Source organism: Macrotis lagotis, chromosome 7 (assembly GCF_037893015.1).
Source record: "Macrotis lagotis isolate mMagLag1 chromosome 7, bilby.v1.9.chrom.fasta, whole genome shotgun sequence".
Lineage (NCBI taxonomy): Eukaryota > Metazoa > Chordata > Mammalia > Peramelemorphia > Peramelidae > Macrotis > Macrotis lagotis.
In genome coordinates, this window is record NC_133664.1 from 66,132,992 (window position 1) to 66,156,259 (window position 23,268).

The following is a 23,268-nucleotide window of genomic DNA, read 5'->3' on the forward strand; positions in this document are numbered from 1 at the left end:
TTCAATAATATGTAATGGATTGTTCTAATGAAAAATTTAGTAAATATGAAAAACATTGTAGGGAAAGATTTAACTGAAATTATGCAATAGAAGAAAATAAACAGTAGGAGAATAATACAAAATAAAGAAATTATGATGGTTATTAGTTCTTTATCTTTTTCAACTTCATCAATAGGAAGTTCCCTATCATAGTTTGTTTTAATCAGGGAGAGTTCCAGAATTTCTGCAACTAAGGTAATCTTGTAATAGAAGTCATCATATTTCTGGCAGATAGATTGTGACATTTTTCAAAGTCTTTTCTAGTTCTAAGATTCTCCATTTCTGATTAAAATGAAACATTCACTTTCAGGTCTATCACAGCATATCAATATGATCTAGTTCAACCCTGTTCATTTTATAAACAAGGAAACTGAATCCCTTAGAGATTAAGCACCTTGCCAAAGATCTAATTAGCAAAAAAGGCAAAGAATCTAAACCTCTTCTTTCACAATCCTGAAAATACAATTCTTTCTGCTTTATTACTGCATAAAAAATATACAAAACAGTACAATTGATACTCTTTATCACATTGAAATTCTTTTGAGAAAAATTAAACATAATTTCTAAATGAGGAATCATCAACCTATGTATTTGGATATTTTTCAGAAAAATACATTAATAGAAAGATTCATATATGAATTGAAAGCTCTGTAACATATCCTATCATATTTGGTCCAATATTCCAAAGGTCCAAAATCCACTCAAAATAAATATATGTTAAGACTAAGGTTTTTCACTTCATTTCTGGATACTTTTTGGACTAAGACAACTTGTCAGTCTATAAACTCATACAAAGGAACAGAGATCTATTCTTTACACATCTCACAGAACTATTTAAAATCTAAGGTGGACACCTCTAGACAGACAAAGGGTAAACATTTCCCTCTGAAATCTTACCATGGGGGCAGCTAGGTGGCGCAGTGGATAGAGCACTGGCCCTGGAGTCAGGAGTACCTGAGTTCAAATCCAGCCTCAGACATTTAATAATTACCTAGCTGTGTAGCCTTGGGCAAGCCACTTAACCCCATTTGCCTTGCAAAAACCTAAAAAAAAAAAATCTTACCATGTATCTGTTAAAAGCTTACCAAGAATCTGTTGGGATCCTTCATATTTACTGATGGAAAATGCTCCTTTATTAACAAAGTTTAATAATTTCCTAGGAAGAAAAATAAGCATTCAAGTATTTGATCAGGGAAATAAATATTAGATTACTTAAACCCATTTTCTTTTTTAAAATTGATTTCCTATTTCTCCCTCCTATTCCTCTATCATCTCTTATTGATAAAGATTATTTTAAATAAAAAGGATAAGAAAAATTCAATGAAATCAACAAGTACATTTAAAAAATTCAATATTATATTCAATGTTGCATGTCTATAGACACATATCCCTGTTCTTCCCACATAAGAGAAAAGAGAGAGAAAGGTCTTTTTATATTTTTTCTTTGAAATCAAGTTTATTCTTTGTAATTTTGAAATTATCATTTTCTGTTGCTTTGTGATTGTTATTCTTTCCATTGCTGTTCTTTATAGCATTGTGGTTAGTCATTGTAAATACTGTCTTCTTGGCTCTGCTTACCTCACTATACACAAGTATATAAACCTTTCCCATTTTTCCTCTGTAGTCATCATATTTATTGTTTCTTACTACATTGTAAATTCTATTCCATTAAAGTACCAAAATTTGTTTAGCCAGTCTCCATATGATGGGAAACTGTAATCCTTCACTACCACCAAGTGTTGCTATAAATATTTTGCTGTAAATGGAACTTTTCTTTAAAACCACTTTGATCAATTACAGAATGCATTAGTAAAGCTTAAATTATAGAAAAAATAAAATGTAACAAAATCTTTTATGCTAGTAAGAGGAGAAACCTCTACCTTCCTTAAATGCAACTGCATTCCTGAGAACTCAATTGAGATCTTCTCAGAGCTTGCCTTATTTAAGGCCTAGAAAGATGCTGACATGATTCCCCATTGCCTGTCAAAAAAAGCTGTGAAATGCTAGCACAGACAAAGGCCCTCTCTTCTTATGGTTTCAACCTGACTCTTGTCAATAAGAAGAAGAGATAATATAAATAATATAAATATAAATATAAATATATAATATATAATATATAATATAATTTATTGTATATTATTTATATATTACATATTATATATAATACTATATAATACTATTTCTATATTATATATAGTATATAATATATAAATATATAATATATAATAATAAATATATAAATAAATAAATATAAATAAAATAATAAACAGTGAACTAAGAACTGGGAGATCAGGTTTCTGCACTGACAGTTTACCTGGAAACAGAATTTAGCTTGTATCCAGGTTGAAACCAAAAAGATAAAAGAACCATCAGCTATCTCCTATGCAAACACTTAAGGTAACAATACATTGAATATAGGATGGGGTTTATTTAACCTAATAGAAAACTACTTAACATAGAAGACTAGCACTCTATAACCTACCAACATTTAAAACAACTCTCCTTTCCTTTCTAGTGAACCTCCACTTTCTACAGAACTATGCTGCACTTGAAGACTCCATGTGCCCTAAAGGGGAAAACAGCTGGGTTGCAAGGCTCTTGGAAAGAACTAGAACTGTAGGTAAAATGGGTGATCACCTGAGCCTTGTATTCTGTCTCCAGAGAACCATATGGCCTCATCACAGGATAGAAACACAATGTTGTATAAATGTCTGAATGGGAAAAGATTCTAGGGCCAAAGTAGGAGTTGCAATATTACAAAGTAGAAGCAGAGTCACAGTGGTGAAGCAATAGATGGAATCCTACAGAAGAGAAGGAATCCTAAAGTCAAATCTTCTAAACATTGAAGAGGAGGTTCTGGACAGTAACAAGTTCCTGGATGAAGTGGAGGAGTTCCAGTTTGAGGTAAGAGCCAGAGCCAAGGAACAATGAGGGCCAGAGCTACCATCAGGTGAAGTAGTGTGAGGAAGTACAGCAGACAGAGCACTGGCCCAGGAGTCAGGAGAACCTGAGTTCAAATTCAGCCTCAGATACGTAAGAATAACCTGAGTTATCTTGGCCAAGTCACTTAACCCTACTGCCTTGCAGAAGAAGAAGGAGAAGAAGAAGAAGAAGAAGAAGAAGAACAACAACAACAACAACAACAACAACAACAACAAAATGGATTGCCAGGCTTCTTAAAAATGAATATTTCAAAAGAACTAGAAGGTCTCTTTTTCCCAGGGGAGAGCAACATATATTTCAGCTTTTATGCCATATAATTATTGGGCATGTATAATTTAATTGTATAATTTAATATGATTCAAAATAATTTTGGGCCTTTGTGAAACTTGGCCTCAATTTTGCAAAAGTACTTTACACAATCCTCATGAAAAGGAACCCAAACCAGAAGGTGGTGTTGGCTCTAAGTCTGGGAGACTCACCAAGTCTCTGGGGTAAGTACTGGGGAGAAGGAGCATTGCTTTGACTGTTTATAGACTTCAGTGTAAGATTTTTCTTGTGTGTTTTCAGTTGTCAAGTAAAGGAAAGCCAATTCTAAAGGTAGGGTATTGTCATCCCAAGTGTTTGCATAAAAGCTGAAGTGAAAAGACTCAAACATGAGCCAAGTGCAGATATTGTTAGGAGAAACTCTGCATGGGACTGAATGAGCTAAATTCTGTTGTTCCCAAGGGAAATCCTGAATGGGGGCTTTGGTCAAAGAGAGAGACATTGGAGTGACATTCTCACGATTCCACCTGGTCTGTGTAGACCCAGAGTCTCATTTCTCAGCTACAGATCACACTACTAGCTTCACATTCACATGGTGCCTAATGAAGAGTTGGGAACAAAGCAATCATTCAGTAAATACTTATTCTTGAATGTTCTGGGGGATTTTGTTTTACTTTCAAGAAAACAGAATATCTTTAATAGCTGCAAGAAAACATACATATATATCAAAATGTCTTTAAATATATTTTGAAGATACTTATTGACCTTAGTAAATCCAGTTCACCCTAATGAGCCAAAATTTCTAATGATCCAATGGGGAACCATGATTTTGCAATGCGTAGAACTATTGTACCTTAAAAAGAAATAATTTAAAAATTAGAAAACTATTTTACATGGTAGAACATGTGAATTTCTTTAAAATAAAATTATCTATATAAGAAAATATTAATAGTATAATCATCTGAAAATATTCTTTAGAAAGCAGTCAGGTCCTGCTTATTTGCATATAAATTAGCTACAGAAGGCCTGGTAAAACTTTACAAGCTGATATAGTTCTTTCTCAAAGAAATTTACAGGAAATTCAGATTTTGGGACACTTGCAACTTGCTGGAGATTCTCACCTTTAAGAACACTAAAGCAACAAAATGATCATCTTATAGGACAGTGCCTGAAAAGGTGGGACACTATTTCTCCTCACATTTCTCACTACTTTGCAAATCTTAAAGCACTATATAAATGTTACCCGTCATCTAAAAAGAAAAATCAGAAATCTATCCACTGTTTTTTATCCCTACTACCACTCCCTTATATTCACTCATGTGAATTAGAGAGAACTGATTTTATCAAAAAATAATATAATAAAATAAAAATACAAAAAAATCTGTTCCGGTAAAAGACCAAACATGATCAATTGTAAGAACATTAGACAGATTTTGTTATCTTTCTGTCCTTTTCAATAAAATGCTTTTATCCTAGTTATCTATTCTTCCCTCCCAGTTTCCAAGTTCACCTTTCCAAAATGGATTGCCAGGGAACAGCTAGGTGGCACAGTGGATACAGCATCGGCCCAGGAGTCAGGAGGACCTGAGTTCAACACGTAGTAATTCCCTAACTGTGTGACCTTGGGCAAGTCACTTAACCCCATTGCTTTGCAAAAAAAAAAAAAGAAAAACAAGATGGATCGCCAGACTTTTTAACAAAGAATACTTCAAAAGACCCAGAATACCTATTTTGCCCAGGAGACAGCAACACATATTTCACCTTTTATGACATAAAATTATTGGGTATGTATAATTTAAATGTATAATTTATAGGATTCAAAATATTTTTGACCTTTGTGAAACTTGGCCTCAATTTTACAAAAATGCTTTTCAAGTATTATCATTTTAATGTTATCAAATAATATTACCTCTTTCTTTCTGAATATTTCCACTGTAGAAATTATCTCTCCACACAGCATCATCACTTACAACCAGACTGAAAGAAAAGGGAAATAATCAAATACTGAACTTTTTAAAATTTGTATTTTTACTAAAACAAATATTCTGAATTCAGAAAAAAAAATTCCACTATTTAAATAATATTCTTTATACCATAAAATATGCAAACAGAAAATTTACAGGCCAAAAGAGCAATCTTTTTTTAGTAAAATGTTTGCCTAAAGTTATAATATCAGTGATTATGTTTACAAAAAAAATCAAATACTTGTATAAGCCAAAAAAAAGTTGTTTTGTTATTTAGTCTTCACATTGACAAAGCAACTGTTCAAGATATAAGGAAAATGAATGAAAATAGGAAATTGATTCATAAGTCAAAAAACTCCTCTGTAATAAAAACAGAAAATGTTGTTCTGTTGATATTTAACTTGATATATTTTTTAAAATTACTTTTTATCAGGGCAGCTCAGTCATGCCACTATTTGAAGAAAAACGGGCAAGTTGCTGAACTGTTATAAATATATTTTGAGCAATATAGACAACTTAGTTCTTTTATCAGAAATAGTGGATATTATAAAAAAAGAAGCCTTGTTAGTTGGTTATACCATAATGCATATAAACATTTTTGGAAGGTAATATTATCTAGTTTTAAAATGTAGTTTCATAATCACTGTTATATAGGTTTTAAAAAAGTGGAGAGGAGAAGGGGGGGTACCTTAAAGCTCTACTCGTTGGAATGCCAAGGTAGTGCAAGGCTTCACTAGCCAAAAATTCTCTCACTGAGGAGCGCAGCACAGCACTTCCATCACCATTTCTACAGAAAGTTTAAAAAAAAAAAAGGTTTTATTTAAAAGTTTAAATGCATTACAATTCTACCTCTAAAAAGCATGAAACTCTACCATGAGTATGGGGTCTTTCCAGAGCCTTTTAACTGGAGTTCCCATTTTTCATCATACCTTCCAAAAGAATATCGACATATTAGAGTGTACCCTTATCTTACCCAGAGGAATGCAAAATATTTTTCTGTAAAACATTTGATACCTGTTTGTGTATATTCTAATAAGGTGGGCTCTTCTATCCCCAAGCTGTTCTGCCCAGGTTCCAAACTTGGGGAAAAAAAATCAAAATTATCAAAATCAGCTTTTATTAATTATATCTCTTATGGATCAGGTTTTTTTTTAAAAAAATGACTGCTAAGGGGGAAGCTAGGTGGCATAGTGGATAAAGCACTGGCCTTGGAGTCAGGAGTACCTGGGTTCAAATCTGGTCTCAGACACTTAATAATTACCTAGCTGTGTGGCCTTGGGCAAGCCACTTAACCCCATTTGCCTTGCAAAAAAAATCTAAAAAAAAAAAACAAAAAGAAAAAAAGAAAAAATGACTGCTAAAAAAGGACATTAGATATTAATTCATGCTGGGATTCCAATAATGAATGACTTGGTCCTATATGAGAAAAATGTAAAGTGTTTTCAGTTTTTTAGTTATATGGTCATCTTATAACATTCAGCTGAAAGACAATGAAACTGACAATCCACTAGGAGGATCTTTATAAGAAGTATGAAGGAGGATCTTTATTAGAAGTATGAAACTCTGAGTCAAAGCAGTAATGGAAACAGAAAAACAAAAACAAAGTATAGTATAACAATTCTGGATTTGGAGTCAGAAGACCTATGTTGATACTTTGATCCTTATTAGCTATGTAAGTCAGCTGTAAGTCAATGAGACTAATCTACTCATCTATAAATTGGAAATTTATTTCCATTTCTACATCTATAAAATGGAAATAATTTTTATTAACTAAGGGTTTTCTGTAGGGGCAATTCAAACACTGGGCTGGGAATCAGGAAGACTCCTCTTCCTGAGTTCAAATATGACCTCGTATACTTACTAGTTATGGGCAAGTCATTAAACCCTGTTGTGTCAGTTAATCGTCTTTAAACTGAGCTGTAATAAGAAATGGCAAATCCTTCCAGTGTCTTTGCCAAGAAAATCCCAAATGGAATCATGAAGAATTGGACACAACTGAAAAATAACTGAACAACAAGGGTTTGGTGAGGAAGAGGTTCTGTATATGGCAACAAACTAGCTAAAAGTGAAATATTATTGACAATAATAATAAAACATAAGTAAGATAGACTAGAAAGAGGAACACAGCCTAGGTTATGTAAGAATATCACTCAGTAAAAATTTGTCCATGTGTGGAGTTGAGTTCACTCCAAGCAATTGAAACAGAATATAGTTTCTCCTGGGCAAAGGTTTATAATAGCAAAGTCACACTAATAGAAAGACAGATAATTAAATATATCTTTTAACTAAATATTTAAATCACAAAAAAATCTAGGAGCAAAATGTGAAGTCTGATGTATAAATTGGTTCCTGAATAATACAATAAGGCACAAACAAAAAATTTCTGTTGTTTTTGAAGTTGTATTATTAGTGCATTAAGGGTATCAATTAAATATGTCATATATTAACATCACTAAATTCTACCCTGGCATGACACTGTAGCATAAAGTTTCTCTTCCATTCTTGAAGACCATGCCAAACAAGCAGCTGTAACATACTGTGGCAGGGTTCTAGACCTGCCTGTGTGATCACCACAGGGCTCTAACCCCATGTACTTACTCGACAGGCTGAGTGATAATGGACAATTCTCTAAGCTCATTATTAGAGAAGAGTTGATCCCCAGCTGTTTGGAAAGGGTTTCCATACTCCACAGTGATGACAGTGCAGATCTAGAACAAATCAAATCACAACAAAAAAAAAAAATACTATGCCAGTTGAGTGAAAACTCTGGAAGGTTTTTCCAAGGCAGAAAAGATTTCAATATAAGCTGGTGAGAGACTGTCACCTGAAAACCAGTCTAAGTTTAAAGAGGATCATCACAGAAAGATTGTCACAAAATGATGAATTTTATAGCCCCAATCAATCATAAGACAGCCTTTAAAACTCATACTGATGAAATCACAGATCTTTTCAAATATGAAGTAAATTAAATCTGCAAAATGACTGTTTTTTGCATCGATTGAACTAGTTCTAAGGTCTCTTCCAAAATTGAAGTTATATAGTTCTAAGATATAGTATTTCAGTCTATCAACCCTGAAATGAAAATATAAAAAATATAAATAAGATTTTAAGTATTTAGTCAACTGTCACAAAGGCACCAAGCATACTCTTTAAGCTGTTTAATGACACCAGCTTAGAGTATTTAGGAAAGTGTTAGGGATCCTTGAGGACCACAGTTGTGAAATGACAAAGGTAATGGTTTAAAGACTCTCTTGGCCTCTTGTTTTGCAAACACACTGGCTCGGTTTCTCAGACCAACATGACCCAAACCCCTTTGCTTTTCCATAAGGTCAGCCTGACCCAGCTCCTTTGTATCTCCTGATATTGATCAAGAATCACATTATAGCAAGTGCAATGAAGCATGCGTAAGAATGTGTAACTGTTTAACCAATGTGTAGTGATCTAACCAATGTGCAATCTTAAATATGACTGGTGCTTAAGCTGGTAGCATGAGTTGTCCATGAGTATGGAAGTAGACTAGGAAATAAGTTGCTGTGTGACCCTAATAAAATTTGGAGTGCTTTACCATCTCTGACTCCTGTCTCATTCACTGCAAGCTGAGAACAGTTCTCTGCTGGCCAGAGAACTCAAGTAGCAGTGCACCATACAGGAAAGGTTTTAAATCAAGAGAAAAATGGGAACCACATGTTGCCTGCAATTGTAAGGTAAAGACTTACAGACAATGATGGTCCTCATCTTTGAGAGAGACTGTCACTTATAAGATCCTGATCTATATATATGGAGCTAAATTTCAAGCTTGGGCAGATGACCATCTACTCTGATATTTTGACTATGTCAAGGTAAATGCTATCTGCCAGAAGTGAGCAACCAATTAGGAGTCTTGGGTACACAACTGGTCAAGGACCACTTACCCAGGTTCACCTATTCTTTTGGAACAAAGGTGAGGGCAATCTGAGACATTCAAGAAACAAAGCTTTAACATAGCTGGCTATTTAGGACTTCTATTGTTGAATCTGTTATCTGTCAGTGAATGTAAATTTTGTTGAGTTAGACCAATCTTCCTTGCCTTATCTTTGTATTGGATGGGAGATCTTTGTGAAGATATCTAAAAAAAAATTGCAGGTCAAGAACCAAGGGCATCATCTTTGAAAACAATAGGCGCTTCCATTTAGCACTGTATAACTTAAAGGGGTGGATTTTATCCTTTGATTTTTGCAATATCTAAACATAATTTTTTTAAAAATATGATTTAAAAAAAGGGCATTGTCCTCAAGGACTCAAGCTTCATTCTCAAAAGAGTATCTTACTTGAGAGAATGGCAGAAGTTTGAATTTTGTAATGAAGCATTGCACTGTACTATAAATTATCCAACACAGGTAGAAGAAAGCAGCTGCTGCCACCCTATATACCATCACATCGCCATGAAAGCTCTACATGATAATCTATTATAGTTAAAACCAGAGAGAGAAATCCAGAATTCTGTATGAAAATAGGAGTGAGGTTGGGGAAAGGTGAACAAACTCCTTTTCATATTCCCCAGCCAACTCTGTGATTTGAAAGGACCACAAATGGCATCATGCTAGTAGAAAGGGGTTAATAGGAATTTTCTTACTCTGAGACAAATTAGAATTCCTCTTATTACAGTACAATCATTAAAAAAACAGGGGAAAGATGGTTGAAAAACTTAAATGTCTAGGGGCTTTTCTGGTTTACTGACTGGATGACTGACTCTGGATAACTCCAAAGAATTAAAAAGCACTTGGCTGTGAGTTTTTTAGGACAGAGACCCTAATCACTGGAACAACAGATCAGTAAGGAAGCTGAAGCCCAAATGAAACCCAGCAGACAGTAGCAGAAATTCAATAGAAATGTTCTGGAGCAACTCATAGAGGTGACTCCTAGCACAGAACTGCTCAGCAACAATACCCAAGAGAGAGCTACATGAAGACACCACCACAGAAAGTGGTGGCCCTACAGTCCTGGAGGGGAGAGACATCTAGCCCTGAGAATTCCCTGACCATATCTGTTTCTCTTCTATCTACCTGTCCATATCCATCCCTAAGTTACTTGGCTCCCCTATTTATGTTCTCCAGATATTCCCTGGACATATATGTTCCCTATGTATATCACCTTATATCAGTGTTCCCTGATAACACATTCTCTTACCTATCAGTGTGTAAAAGAGAATCTATCACTTGTAAAAGAGAACATACCTTTATCCCAGGTTAATGAGGACAAAGAGAAATTTCTTTTCACTTATTTTTCTATATTATTTCATTAAATTTCTTTTGACTTGAACCAGTTTGACGTTTGGCTAGCTTTACCTTTTAAAAGAAACACGTTGTAGAGGGCTCATGAGCTGTGGTTTTAGAGTTAACACTGACTTACAAAATAGCCAGAATACAGAATAGTTTTTTGGAGGCCCGAATTTGATGGAGGCACAAAAGAGTCAAGAAATAATAAATAAATATTATCTAGCCCAAAAAGAATATCATAGGGTTTGAACAACTAACCCTACATTAATTAATTTCCTTTTTCATTTCCATAATTGAGCACCCTGTCCTTACCTTCCATCAAACATCTCATAGTTTCCTGTAGTCCTAAACCTATGCTCTTTCATGGTATGTATTAGGGAGGCAGTATGTCATAATAGAAGGAGATATTGAGTCTAAAGAAACCAAATACCACTTGTAATATAGTTTAGGAAAATCACCTATTATCCATGAGCCTGGGTTTATTGAATATCATAGGAAAATAGTTTTAAAGTTGGAAGAGACTCTAGAGGTCATCTAGTTCAATCTAATTATTCAACAGATATGGAAACTCAAAACACAAGGAGGAGAGAAGTGATTTGCCCAAGAGTGAAGTTTGATTTAAGGTTGGAAAGGACAAAAAGCCCATTTGTCCCCACAGTAGTTTATGTATAAATCCATCCAAAGGGTACAGAAGACCACTGAGTTGATCCTCAAGTGGCAAAAGGCCACCATGTCTGCATCTGAGTCGATCAAGGTGAGGCAAAATAGTGATACCGGACCCTCAAAGTACCAATGTATATAAAGACAAGTTCTTCTTCAAGAGAAGAAAAAATTGCCCAAAAGGGTCCTACAGGACCCAGGATGCATTGCTTTAGGTTATAATAATAATAATAATAATAATACACAGGCTTCTCTCTGTACAGAGACACAGTCTTATCTCAGAGGGATAAGTAACTCATAGAGATCTGATATTCTCATGGTCATGGAGCCTTGCATGATGATTTAAGACCTAGAAAACATCATAACATTAACTCTGGCAATAATGCTATATATATGGTGATATATATACTCTAAGTACTAAAACATTCTAAAGTCATCTTGTTCAATTTTCAGTATTCTGGACCAAGGAAATTAGTGAACAAAAACTTCCCAACAAAAGGTAACTCTAAAAAATGTTTATATTACCATGTCAGAAAATAAATATTAGCTTTACCTGATGGCCTCCATATCTATGAGCCAATGGAATAAAGCCAGATACTATCTTTTCAACACTTACAAGTTGAATAAAATCAGTTGTTTTTGAGACAGAAAGATCAAGGTCTAAAATCTCTTCCAGAATATCCTATAAAAATCATATTAAAAATGTAAATAGAAAATATATAATCATTTCAATAAATGCATTATTAATGGTCTAGCTTCAAAATATCTGTTCATTTTTATACTTAATCAGTATCTGGAAAATCTGGTAGTTCAGTTACCAGCATTAACGAGTACTACAAACAAGAAAAAAAAATCTAATTCTATTTCAGTGGGAAGTTTTGGGTATTTTTTCTTAAAGTTGTATTCATCAGGATTGGTTGTATCCTTTCCAGTGTAAAGATCTTTATGCAATTGAAAAATTATTAAAATTTCATCTGAATCATGGAATTAGACATCATTGAAAAATAGTTCAGGACAGATTTGAAAAAATATTTTCAGTGTTATTTGAAATTTTAACCTATTCCCATTCCCCAATAGTATTTTCTAATAGCTATTAGTGCTGGAGCAAAAACTTAAAGTTAGATATTGTTTGCATGGCCATTTTGTAAGATTATGAGACCATCAAGGTACTTGAATAAATTAAATACAAAAGCAATAATTTACCCACAACATATATTAACTCTGACAGAACAGATTATCCTTTTTTTTAATGTTTCAGGACCTGAATAAGTTATTCTAATTTTTCCCATTTAAAAAGAGCCTAACCTTTGAAACTGCCACAAGACGAATCCTTGATTTGAAAAGAGTAGGGTAGACAATAGAAAAAATAGTTTCTCACTTTGCAAACATAATTTTCATAAACTGGATCAATCATCAATATACCTAATGAGAAAAAAACTCTTAAATTCACTTATTTGTTTAGCCTATATATCCTAAAATTCTATATCAAAGTAAAAATAACATTTACATACTCAAAACATATAAATTTCATCAATATAATATATCTTCATTTCTAACATAATAGATATTTGTTATTTCACATTTTTAGCATTGCAAAATAAAATATTGCAAAAGAAAATTCCTCTTTTCCACTACTGATCACTAACTAATCCTTGATACTCTTACCTCTACATTTTCATGTACAATTTTTTTTCCTGGTTCTCTTCCTATCTATCTGACTGTTCCTTCTCAGTCTCTTTTGTTAGCTTTTCATCCAGCAAAGCTGGATGCCTGCTATGATGAGTGTCCCACACAGTTTAGTCCTAGGCTCTTTTCTTCTCTCTTTCTATGCTATTTCATTTGGTAATCTCATCAGCTCCTATGAAATGAATTATCATTTCTATGCAAAAGTTCTCTAGCCCCAAAAAGCTGAAAAAGAAAAGTTATTGCATATAGCAGGGTAAGAGGGTCTTGGTTCAGCAGCACTCCCATTTGATAACATCAAGAGATATGTAAGATAGAGGGAGATTGCCAGGAATAGAAGAAAAAAAGCAAACAAAAAAGCGCCTTCTTTTGCTCATCATCTTCTTTTCCTCAAAACACAAACAGGATCATAAATTTAGAAATGGAAGGAATTGTAGAGGTCATGAATCTGACCCTTCCATTTTCTAGATAAGTATATACAACATCTCACTCATGATAACATCAATTTTTTTTCACCATAAAAAGTGATTATAAAAGAAATGATATAATGTTGGTCCATTTTCCCTAAATCTTGTGAGTGTGCAACTATGATAAAATGGTATAAATATGTTATTTATGTCTTTATTCAAACTACTGATATTAGCACACAGCAAGGGACAGTTCCACTGAAACCCTCCTGAAATACTGACAATTGTCAATTGTTGTCAATTTTGATATTAATTGTCAACATTTATTTTTTTAAGAACAGTCATTCAACCAATAACATTTAACTGATCTGCCAGTTTAGTAATTCTGTCAAAAAGAAGGAAATAAGATTATTCTGGAATGACTTGTTCTCAATGACATAATGGTGATTTAAGTCAAGTTCACTGACCTATATTTTGAAAATTACAATTGCCTACCCATTTCTTAGAAACTGGAGCAACAGTTGCCCTTCTCAAATCTGGTGGTACTTCTCTGATTTTCTATGATCTTTCAAAAATACTGGAAATCAATCATAGCCACAAGTTTTTAAAGTTACAGGAGAAGTAACTTTTTTTTTCCATCTGGGCTTGGTAGCTTAAATTTGTGAAGGACAGCTATATACTGTCTTATTATTATCCTGCTTATCTTAGGTTATAACTCCTTATTATCCATTTTTGTTTTTCTAGTACAAAAATGAGTTTCCTTGAGGGGGGAAAAATTTAGAGAACAAAGCAGCTCCACCTCTCTGGTGTCAGTTAACATTGTCATACTGACACTATGTTGTCCTTTTTTTTCTGTTGTTACTCTTGTCCCCAATATGGCTATTTAAACTATATCAACAACACCAACCTTTTCCTTTCCAGTTTCTGTTCATTCTAAACTTGTATACTGCTAACAGTATTCTTTTTTTTTTTTTCAGGTTTTTTGCAAGGCAAACGGGGTTAAGTGGCTTGCCCAAGGCCACACAGCTAGGTAATTATTAAGTGTCTGAGACCGGATTCGGACCCAGGTGCTCCTGGCTCAAGGGCCAACACTCTGTCTGCCACCCAGCCACCCCTACTATTATTCGGACGCAGGTACTCCTGACTCCAGAGCCGGTGCTTTATCCACTACACTACCTAGCCACCCCAGTACTGACAATATTCTTGTAGGAACCTACCAAGACTTCATATTAATTTACTGTCACATTACCTTGCTTCCTTTCCCTCTATCTTATAAAAATCTAAGTTGGTGAGTTCTCTGTGCATCTACAATGATTTCTCCAAATATATCCCTCTCTCCTTCTTCTTTTCCTTGGAATTATTTCCCTCTGTCCTTGAAATATCATTCATGGGAACCTCCTCATACAACTTTTCCTGTAAAATTTAATCCAGAAGATCCCATATCACCTTCCTCTGAATTCTTTGAAATCTGCTCCTCTAGAGATTAAATACCTTAAAAAACCCTATCTCAGTAAAAGAAATTGAACAAGCCATCACTGAACTCCCTAATTAAAAATCTCCAGACTTCCAGCCAAGATGGCGGAGAGAAGACAGGCACAGTTCTAAAGTCTCCTGATCTCTTCCCCATCTATCACATGAAACAAACCTCTTAAAAGAAATCTGACCCACAAAACCCAGAAAGAAAAGCTGGGAGAAAGAACATCTACCTCAGGATTTGTCTCCCGCAGCAGCTTTGGCCGAATTCGGGCTGGTGAGCCTGGGCTCAGAGAGAGGATCAGCCCCGATCAACCAGATTAACAGCTGAATTGGAACTGGGAGTCTGAGGGCCAGAGAGCCAGACCTGCTGGATCAGTGGTGGGGCTGGACGAAAGGGGCTTGGGTCCACGGGGAAGCAGAGGCGCTGGTGTTGGTGCTGTCCCCCTGGAGCTTGGGGACTGAAATGCAGGGAGAGGTCTGGTGCAGGACAGCTGCAGACTCCATCCCCTAGGCTCCTCGGGTCTGAGAAACTATGAGTCCATGCCTCCATTGCACTGAGGCCTCTTCCCAAACAAATGCAAACTACTTCTGCCTCAGGCCCAGGTGTGTGAGCAGAAGAACCAGCCCAGCTGAGGAATGACCTTAGGCCAGGATAAAGCGCACCATTGATTGAAGGCAAAAGAATTCAATAGTTCCAACTCCTCCCTTCAGACAAAGGGAGAAGGCCTCCCAACCAAGGTCACAGACACTCCAGAGAAAGCAACCAGCACCTCCTACTGGCCAGCCAGAGAAACTGTACTCAGTGAAGCCTTTAGCGATCCCAAGCCCAGGGGAACCAGCCCCACCCCCAACTCAAAGTCTTAGCATACTGAAGAAGGGTCAGCGGAAAGGTGCATCCATAGAAAAATTCCTGGAAGGGAAAGACCCCAACTCAGACCTGGAACCTCTGAGGAGAATACAATCTGGTCTCCAGCACAGAAAAACTTCCTTGAAGAAATAAGGAAGGAGCTTAAAAATTTGGGAGAGACAATTAATACCTTGCAACAAGAAAACAAAACCTTAGAAAGTACAATTGGACAAACACAAAAGGAGAATAAATCTCTCAGATCATCAATTGGACCAATACAAAATAAGAATAATTCTCTCAGATCCTCAAATGAGCAAATGCAAAAAGAAATTAATTCTCTCAAAATCTCAATTGGTCAAATGGAAAGCTCTTTCAAAAGTAGAATTGACCAATTGGAAAAGGAGTTATAAAAGGTTAATGAAGAAGACTCCTCCCCCCAAAAAAGAATGGAGTCTACAGAAACTAATGACTCCATGAGACAGCGAGAGTCAGTTAAACAAAATCAAAAAATAGAAAAAATAGAAGCAAAGGTAAAATACCTCATCAACAAAACCACTGACCTCGAGAATAGATCAAGGAGGGATAACCTGAAAATTATAGGACTTCCTGAAAACATTGAAGAGAAAAAAAGCCTGGACTTAATATTATAGGATCTAGTGATGGAAAACTGCCCTGATATCATGGAATCGGAGGGCAAAGTAGTTATTGAAAGAGTACATCAGCTGGGCTGGGCGGGGCCAAGCTGGGCCCAGGGCGCGTGTGCAGGGCCCAGCAGGCCGGGGCCTGGGACGCGGCTTGGCGCAGAGTGGACCCAGGAGGCCCGAGCTGGGCGAGTGGGAAGATTGTGCTATATTCCAGAAGGCTGTATATATTGACCAGGAGGAACCATGAAATTTTGAATTTCAAGATGAATAAGATACTAAAGATGATGCAGGATAGCCCAACCCCCTCATTTTACAGAGAAGGAAACTGAAGATCTAAGAGGTTGAATTATCTAAAGTCAAAACATCTGATTTCTGGCAGCACACGTCTAGAAGCCAGGTCTCCATACTCCTACCCAGACAAAGAATTCCAATTACTTAAACAATAAACATTTATTAAGTGACTGTTATGTCCCAGGCACTGTGCTAAGGACTGAGGATGAAAAAAGCCTGCAAAAGACTGCCCTTGACTTCCAGGAGCTCACAAAATAACAGAGACTATAAGGAAGAGACGATATGTACAAAGAAGACAAATAAATGAAAAGTAAATGATAATTAAGAGAGGTAAAGGCATTATGATTAAGAGAAATTGGGATAAGTTTTCTCTAAGAAGTAGATCATTTGAGAAAAATGATGAACATCAAGGCTTTCAGACTGGTCTCCGCCATTGAGCGGGAGCTCCTGATGGGCAACAAACATCACATCAATATTGAATATATTGAGTGTTGTGGAAAGAACCTTTATGTTGGTACCAATGATTGTGTCATCTACCACTTCCTATTGGAGGAATATATGTCACCAACTGGAAAGGTTACTTTCTCTGCCACAAAACAGCAGCATAAATATCTGGGTTTCAAGAAGCCAGTGAATGAATTGAAAGCAGCGTCAGCTCTCAATAGATTCCTGGTGCTTTGTGACAATACCATTGCATTGGTTAACATGATAAACCTTGAACCAATCCCTTCAGGTGCTTGAATAAAAGGGGCAGTGACTTTTGCTTTAAACGAGAACCCTGTGAGTAGAGACCCCTTTTGTGTGGAAGTTTGCATCATTTCAGTGAAACGTTGAACCATTCAAACGTTTATGGTCTATGAAGACCGTGTCCAAATTGTAAAAGAAGTATCAACCCCAGAGCAACCATTTGCTGTGGCTGTGGATGGCCACTTTTTATGCCTAGCACTCACTACGCAGTACATCATATTGAATTATAACACAGGGCTTCCCAAGATCTATTCCCATATTGCAGTGAAGAGAGACAGCCAATGGTGAAGAGGATAGGGAGGCAAGAATTTCTGCTGGCTGGGCCTGGAGGACTAGGCATGTTTGCCACAGTAGATGGGATATCTCAGCGTGCCCCTGTACATTGGTCAGAAAATGTGATTGGTGCAGCCATTTGCTTTCCATATGTAATAGCTCTAGATGAAGAATTCATTACAGTGCATAGCATGTTGGATCAACAGCAAAAACAGACACTGCCTTTTAAGGAAGGTCATATTTTACAGGACTTTGAAGGAAGAGTGATTGTAGCTACTAGTAAAGGAGTATATATCTTGGTTCTATTACCCCTTGAAAGACAAATTCAGGATCTCCTTGCAAGTCGAAGAGTGGAAGAACCTTTAGTTTTAGCAAAAGGAACACGAAGGAACATTCCAAAAGAAAAATTTCAGGTAATGTACAGAAGAATCCTGCAGCAGGCGGGGTTTATACAGTTTGCACAGCTTCAGTTCCTAGAAGCTAAAGAACTCTTCAGAAGCAGCCAGCTTGATGTCCAGGAGCTGATATCCCTGTATCCCTTCCTGTTGCCTACTACTTCTTCATTCACACAGTCTCACCCACCTCTGCATGAGTATGCAGACCTGAACCAGCTGACCCAAGGGGACCAGGAGAAGATGACCAAGTGCAAAAGATTCCTCATGAGCTACTTAAATGAGGTCCATAGCACAGAAGTGGCAAATGGCTACAAAGAAGATATTGATACTGCTTTGCTCAAGTTGTATGCAGAAGCAAATCATGAAAGTTTACTAGCTCTTCTTGTCACAGAGAACTCCTGCCTTTTAACAGACAGTGTGGCCTGGCTCAAGAAACACAAGAAATATTTTGCACTTGGACTTCTTTATCATTATAATGGCCAGGATGCCACTGCAGTGCAGTTATGGGTGAACATTGTGAATGGAGAAATCCATGACTCTACTCGTTCAGACCTTTATGAATATATTGTTGATTTCCTAACCTACTGCTTAGACCAAGAACTAGTATGGAAATATGCTGAATGGGTATTGCAGAAAAGTGAGGAGGTTGGAGTTCAGATTTTTACCAAGAGACCTTTGGAAGAGCAGCAAAAAGATATCTTTAACCCAGATGACATCATCAACCGCCTTAAGAAATATCCCAAATCTATGATTAAGTACCTGGAACATCTAGTTGTGGACAGGAAAGTACAAAAGGAAGAATATCACACCCACTTAGCCATCCTCTATCTGGAAAAAGTGCTTCAACAGAAGCCCAGTGCAAATGGTAATTGTGCTGAAGTGACTGAAACTCAGGGAAAGTTCCAGATTCTGCTTCAAAAATCTGATCTATACAGAGTCCATTGTCTGATAGATAAAATCCAAGGGACCAGTCTTCACATGGAAAGTGCAATATTACACGGGAAGCTGGAGGAGCACAACAGGGCCCTGCACATCCTGGTGCATGAGCTCAAAGACTTCTCTGCAGCTAAGGATTACTGCCTGTGGCGCTCCCAGAATAAAGACCCTCCCTACCGGCAGCAGCTCTTCCACAGGCTGCTCTCTGTTTACCTAAAGCCAGGACCCTCTGACCATGACTTGGTCCTAGCCGCAGTGGACCTCTTGAACCATCATGCTGCTGAGTTTGATCCAGCTCAGGTTTTACAGCTGGTGCCCGACACCTGGTCCGTTCAGCTTTTGGCTACTTTCCTTACCAGGGCCGTGAGGGAAAGCTTTCACATGAAGAGGATGACTCAAGCTGCATTGGGCCTGGCCAAATCAGAAAACATACTCTACCAACATGATAAGATAAAATTAAAAAGAAGTTCAGTTCTCCTGTCAGACAAAAAGCTTTGCCAGATTTGCCAAAGTCCCTTTTGTGAGCCTGTATTTGTTAGGTATCCAAATGGTGGTGTTGTCCATACTCATTGTGCTGCAAACAGACAACAATTATAAAACACTTCTCACACAAATTAAATTAGATTTAAATAACTGGGCAAATATCAACTGCTCATGGATAGGTAGAGCTAATATAATAAAAATGACAATTCTACCAAAACTAAACTATCTGTTTAGTGCCCTACCAATCAAAATTCCAAAAAATTACTTTAACAAGTTAGAAAAAATTGTAAGTAAATTCATATGGAGAAATAAAAAGTAAAGAATTGCCAGGAGCTTAATGAAAAAAAGTGCAAAAGAAGGTGGCTTAGCCCTACCTGATCTAAAATTATATTATAAAGCATCAGTCATCAAAACTGTTTGGTATTGGCTAAGAAACAGAGTGGTGGACCAGTGGAATAGACTAGGTATACAAGCAGGAGATGATTATAGTAATCTGCTGTTTGATAAACCCAAAGAGTCCGGCCATCGGGATAACAACTCCCTCTTTGATAAAAAAAAAATTGCTGGGATAATTGGAAGTTAGTATGGAAGAAACTTAGATTAGACCAGCACCTCACACCTTTTACCAAGATAAGATCCAAATGGTTACAGGACATAGACATAAAAAACAATACTATAAGCAAATTAGAAGATCAAGGACTAGTCTACCTGACAGATCTATGGAAAGGGGAGAAGTTTATGACTAAGGAAGAGTTGGAGAACATCAACAAAAACCAATTAGATGATTTCGATTACATTAAATTCAAAAGCTTTTGCACAGATAAAATCAATGTAACCAAGATCAAAAGAAATGTAGTAAATTGGGAAACAATCTTTACAACTAATGATTCTGACAAAGGACTCATTTCTAAAATATACAGAGAACTGAATCATATTTTTAAAACAAAAAGCCATTCCCCAATTGACAAATGGTCAAAGGATATGCAAAGGCAATTTACAGATGAGGAGATCAAAGTAATCCATAGCTATATGAAAAAAATGCTCCAAATCATTAATTATTAGAGAAATGCAAATTAAAGCTTCTCTGAGGTACCACCTCACACCTCTCAGATTGGCCAGTATGACCAGGAAGGATAATGATCATTGTTGGAAGGGGTGTGGGAAATCTGGGACACTATTACACTGTTGGTGGAGCTGTGCACTCATCCAACCCTTCTGGAGAGCTATTTGGAACTATGCCCAAAGGGCAACAAAAATGTGCATACCCTTTGACCCAGCAATACCACTACTGGGTCTATACCCTGAAGAGATGAGGAAAAAGGGTAAAAACATTATTTGTACAAAAATATTTATAGCAGCCCTGTTTGTGGTGGCAAAGAATTGGAAATCCAGTAAATGTCCTTCAATTGGGGAATGGCTTAGCAAACTGTGGTATATGTATGTCATGGAACACTATTGTTCTATTAGAAACCAGGAGGGATGGGATTTCAGGGAAACCTGGAGGGATTTGCATGAACTGATGCTGAGTGAGATGAACAGAACCAGAAGAACACTGTACACCCTAACAGCAACATGGGAGTGATATTCAACCTTGAAGGACTTGCTCATTCCAACAGTGCAACAACTGGGAACAATTTTGGGCTGTCTGCAAAGGAGAGTACCATCTGTATCCAGATAAGGAGCTGTGGAGTTTGAACAAAGTGCAAGGACTATTTTCTTTAATTTAGAAAAAAACAGATATCTTATTGTGTGATCTTGTTACCTCTTAGACTTCTCTTCTCTTTAAGGATATGATTTCGCTCTCATCACACCCAATTTGGATCAAGGTACAACATGGAAACAAAGTAAAGACTGACAGAGTGCTTTCTGGGGGGGGGGAGCAAGATTGGGGGAAATTGTAAAACTCAGATAATATCTTTAATAAAAATAAATTTAAAAAAATAAAATAAAAATGATAGTGTATGACCAAAAAAAAAAAAAGAAAAAATCTCCAGGGCCTGATGGATTCACAAGTGAATTCTACCAAACATGTAAGGAACAATTAGTTCCAATTCTATATAAACTCTCTGAAAAAATAGGGAAAGATGGAACTCTGCCTAACTCTTTCTATGAAACCAATATGGTGCTGATACCTAAACCAGGAAGAGTTAAAACAGATAAAGAAAATTATAGACCTCTCTCCCTGATGAATATAGATGCAAAAATCCTAAATAAAAATCTTAGCAAAACGATTATAACAAGTTATCACTAGGACAATACATTTTGACCACATAGGATTCATCCCAGGAATGCAGGGTTGGTTCAATATTAGGAAAAATGTTAGTATGATCAATTATATCAACAACAAACCTATCAGAAATTATATGATCATATCGATAGATGCTGAAAAAGCTTTTGACAAAATACAGCACCCATTCCTACTAAAAACACTAGAGAGTGTAGGAATAAACAGACTGTTTCTTAGAATAATAAGCAGTATCTATCTGAAACCATCAACAAGCATTATATTCAATGGAGAGAGGCTGGAGGCATTTCCAATAAGATCAGGGGTGAAACAAGGATTCCCATTATCACCACTACCATTCAATACCGTATTAGAAATGTTAGCTTCAACAATTAGAGAAGAAAAAGAAATTGAAGGAATTAGAATTGGGAAGGAAGAGACAAAACTCTCACTCTTTGCAGATGACATGATGGTCTACCTAGAGAATCCCAAGAAATCATCCAAAAAACTACTGGAAACAATTAGCAATTTTAGCAAAGATGCAGGTTATAAAATAAACCCTCATAAATCCTCAACTTTTCTATATATGACTAGCAAGATACAGCAGGAAGAGCTAGAAAGAGAAATCCCATTCAAAGTAACCTCAGACAATATAAAATACCTGGGAGTCTATTTGCCAAGTCAGACTCAGAAACTTTTTGTAAACAATTATAAAACACTTCTCACACAAATTAAATCAGATTTAAATAACTGGGCAAACATCAACTTCTCATGGATAGGTAGAGCTAATATAATAAAAAAATGACAATTCTACCAAAACTAAACTACCTGTTTAGTGACCTATCAATCAAAATTCCAAAAAATTACTTTAAAGAGTTTAGAAAAAGTTGTAAGTAAATTCATATGGAGAAATAAAAAGTCAAGAATCTCCAGGGATTTAATGAATAAAAAGTGCAAAGGAAGGGGGGTTAGCCCTACCAGATCTCAAATTATATTATAAAGCATCAGTCATCAAAACTCTCTGGTTGGGGTGGCTAGGTGGCATAGTGGATAAAGCACCAGCCCTGGAGTCAGGAGTACCTGGGTTCAAATCTGGTCTCAGACACTTAATAATTACCTAGCTGTGTGGCCTTGGGCAAGCCACTTAACCCCGTTTGCCTTGCAAAAAAAAAACTGTCTGGTATAGACTAGGTGCAAAGCAGGAGAAGATTATAGTAATCTGCTGTTTGATAAACCCAAAGAGGGCTTGGGATAAAAACTCTCTCTTTGATAAAAACTGCTGGGAAAATTGGAAGCTACTATGGAAGAAACTTAGATTAGACCAACACCTCACACCCTATACCAAGATAAGATCCAAATAGTTACAGGACATAGACATAAAAAACAATACTGTAAGCAAATTAGAAGATCAAGGACTAGTCTACCTGTCAGATCTATGGAAAGGGAAGCAGTCTATGACTAAGGAAGAGATGAAGAACATCACTAAAAACAAACTAGATGATTTCAATTACATTAAATTAAAAAGCTTTTGCACAGACAAAACCACTGAAACCAAGATCAAAAGAAATGTAGTAAACTGGAAAACAATCTTTACAACTAACGTTTCTGACAAAGGACTCATTTCTAAAATATACAGAGAACTGAGTCATATTTTTAAAAAAAAGCCATTTCCCAATTGACAAATGGTCAAAAGATATGCAAAGACAATTTACAGATGAGGAGATCAAAGCAATCCAG

General features: G+C 36.2%; 1 pseudogene; it reads left to right on the forward strand.

The window, feature by feature from the left end:
• Positions 1-16,710: 16,710 nt before the first annotated feature.
• On the forward strand, positions 16,711-19,421 carry LOC141494059 (transforming growth factor-beta receptor-associated protein 1 pseudogene; annotated as a pseudogene).
• The last annotated feature ends 3,847 nt before the right edge of the window (positions 19,422-23,268 follow it).